Raw genomic sequence first — 3,378 nt, 5'->3', positions numbered from 1 at the left:
TTTGTATCTTGTTTAAGATCTCAAACTACGATAATTAATTGACAAATTACAATTACATTTGCACTCTGTCCTTATAGCCGTGTGGCATGAAGTATCCTAATTCTATACAATAATCCTATGCAAACAAATACTCCTATGTATATATATTCTATCTAAGGAAACACCGATGGCATGTCTGTTTGTCCTTGCGAAATGCCAAGAGACAATTAATGGGAGTGCACACGTTATTTGTGACTATTTAACTAGTTCATTTCCGGAGAGGTCTTGAATTTGAGTCTTCAACCCTATTTTTTTTATTAAGTTGTCTGCAAGTTTTTGGTGTAGTTCGAATCGAAAGCAATTAATATTTTTGATAAATTGCTTATTTAACTAGTAGAGATCTTGGATTCGAGTCCTCAACCCCGTCTAATTTATTAATTTGTCCGCAAATTTTCGGTGGTGTAATTGGAAAGCAATGAGAATGGTGTGATTGGGCCTTGGCCATGGTGTGGCACTTATTTTTCACTCTTTAGAAATACACAGTCACATTAGACCACATTACTTACTGATCAATAACTCGGGGTGTTGATGTTGCATGCTGATCTTGATGCTGTCCTTGTATATTAATATGCTCCAACGTAGAGGACAAAAAACTAATCTCGTTTGTACAACCTTAGTTGAGGAAACTAAAACAGATTTTAGGACTGTGAGATGAAAAATCTGGTCAGCTTGATGAGCCTGAAGAGAAAAACACGGATGTCTCCTGTCACAGCAATCACAACTTTTGCAACTGCGATTAACACTTGAACTCTCTCATGAACAAACGCTACACACTGTTGATTATGGCTGGAAGTACCTGATATAGTGAATTTCGTGGAGTTTTTTTCAGTCCTGCAACATCGCTGGTACTGCACTTGTCACATTTGCAAGAGTGTAATGGCTTTAATTAGAGGATCCAACTCATCAGAAATAAGAGCTGAACATAGTAGTCACTACGGAGGATAACATATCTTACAGAGGAGTAGAATTACATGACGAGACACTTTAACATATTATTCAAGATCTGATTTCACATGCATATTATTATTACTCATTACATCATTGTAATGGGAGTTTCAAATCTCCAGTTTTATTTTCTTCATTACATGCCTTTTCTTGTAATAAGTACTTTAATAACAGGGTAACCAACAAGTAGAACAAAAGTTGAGAGAGTATAAGCTGTCCAAACATGTCACTTGCATTTCCTTTTTCGATAATACTCCATAACCCCCCCCCCCCCATCAAACAAACTAGATTCCAGATGACTAGTGCAACCATAGGAACCATTAAAACTTGAGCACCTTCAAAATCAAATTTCCCTTTTTTTATAATTCTCAAGTTTCTCTTCTGGAATTGCTTTGTTTGTCAACCTAAACGTTGTTTTCGAGTTACCCATCTTCTTAATTAAAAAATCTATGCATCCGAATATGCATCCTGTCACTGCATTTATCACCCAAATTCTTTGTTCATTCCACCACGTTCTTAACGTACCTTGACTTGTGGAAACCTCACATATGTTCTGCAGAAGTGAGGATAAGAAGAGGGATAAATAACACTATGAACCATGCCTCATTTACCTGCACAAAACCATCATCATAAGCGTAAAAATAAATTACGATATCTAGCAATTTAAAGTATCTGGTTATGATACAATTTGACTATTTATTTAACTTTGGAAAAAGGGAGATGCCTTTGACAAAGCAGAACCAAGGAACAATGCCATATATTAAGAATGAAGATGGCATATAGAGGCATAAAGGAGAAGAGTGCATAACACATACTATGAAGAAATGACATTCTGATGAGATTACATAGGTGAGAGGACTAAATTTGGAGAAACCGAGTTCTAAGAGGCTGCCACTCCATATCCTTAATTGAGTCATTCCATCTTTCATATCTATTGAAGCAGAACCCAAAATGCTGGCTTGGCTTTTTGGGGTATAGGTACATTGATATCCATCTTCTGCATTGCATGTAATACCCAGTGAAACTGCTCTCCAATAAGCACCCACATAAATAGCCTATCTGCTGAATTATGAGAACGATTCATTTCCAACTATAATTTATCTTACATTACCATATGTTAGATGATAATATTAAGAGACTCTGTTAATTATGCGTGACTCTATCTTGCCATTAATCGAGGCAACCAACATGTTCGAATCACCAAAACTTATAGCATCCATTTGTTGAAGATGACTATCTGAATACGACAGTTAACCTTTTTTAGTTGCAGAGATATGTAAAATGTTCACATACACGAGCATATACTGATAGTGAACAAGTCAAATTTGTTATAAGAAGGTGCCTTCTTGATCAGGGCTTTCGTATAATGCCTTTCTTTTCAAATAGTAGCCAGTTCTGGCTTTCGTATAATGCCTTTTTTTCCAGATAGTAGCCAGTTCTGGTTAAAACAGGCCCCATTAATCCATCCATCCCCCACCACTTGGTCTAAATTTCATGTACTTTAAAGTAAAAGTTTTGAATAGTTTCGTTATTAGTTCAATTAATCAGTCATAATTTTATCAGACTTATTAATATAACTAAGCACATTGCTTGCTTAGCTGATGTTGGATCATAGCAGTACATATTGCAATCTAATACCGCAATAAAAGGGCCATTGCTTATAATTCCAGACAAATTTAAATTGGGAAAGTCATTACTATAGGAAATCACGTACTATATAGTCTATATATTTATGATTTCAGAACATACAAGGGCATTGAGAGCTCCGGCCTTGAAGCGATGAGGATGAGATGGTCTTGTTTCACCAGAGACAGAAGAAACGAGAGACACAAGAAGCGGCATCTTAATATTGTCACCATCATTGTTGCCTCGATCATCATGAATCATCGTAATGGTGTACATCTATTTTTCTTAGGGTGTACGTCAAACCGCACAATCCACACAAACCGACAGCCCCCGCATCATAATTGTTTCGCGTGATTTAAACTTTTCGTGGTGCGGTCGTGATTTGCATTTTTGTCAAACCGCACGATGCGGTTTGCGGTTCGGGATTTTGCTCTCGTGGTTCAAACCGCACCACACCGCACCACACACTATTATAAAATAAATACGTAAATATTACATTATTGTACCTTTATAATAAGTAAATATATATAATATTGTCGTCCCTTTATAATATAAACAAATCTATACTATATATATACTATACTATATTATAATAGCCGGTGTTACGCCCAGATCCTTTCGGTTGTATGAACAGGCTTCGGCTGGATTGAAGATGGCTTCGGCCGTACCTGAAAATGAAGAGAATGCGAGGGTTTGGACCCCCGATTCACCTCCGGTGTGAGAATCAGAATCTGGCTGTAAAATTAGGGTAGTAATACAAGAGAAGTA

The 3,378-nt window shown here is 36.6% G+C and overlaps 1 long non-coding RNA gene across 2 annotated transcripts; it reads right to left on the bottom strand.

Annotated features, from left to right (window-relative positions):
* Window positions 1-1,280: 1,280 nt before the first annotated feature.
* LOC141693626 (uncharacterized) lies at window positions 1,281-2,919 on the bottom strand. 2 transcript variants are annotated; one of them, XR_012563161.1, is made up of 3 exons: window positions 2,734-2,919; window positions 1,800-2,046; window positions 1,281-1,595 (listed from the first exon to the last, which is right to left on the bottom strand). It is a non-coding gene; the product is annotated as an uncharacterized LOC141693626 (long non-coding RNA). The 2 variants fall into 2 exon arrangements; XR_012563162.1 differs by having other exon boundaries at window positions 1,800-2,043.
* Window positions 2,920-3,378: the final 459 nt, after the last annotated feature.

This window comes from Apium graveolens, chromosome 10 (assembly GCF_009905375.1).
Source record: "Apium graveolens cultivar Ventura chromosome 10, ASM990537v1, whole genome shotgun sequence".
In the NCBI taxonomy this organism is placed as follows: Eukaryota; Viridiplantae; Streptophyta; class Magnoliopsida; order Apiales; family Apiaceae; genus Apium; species Apium graveolens.
Note: the sequence above shows the minus strand (reverse complement) of the source record. Positions and strands in the feature narration are given on the sequence as shown.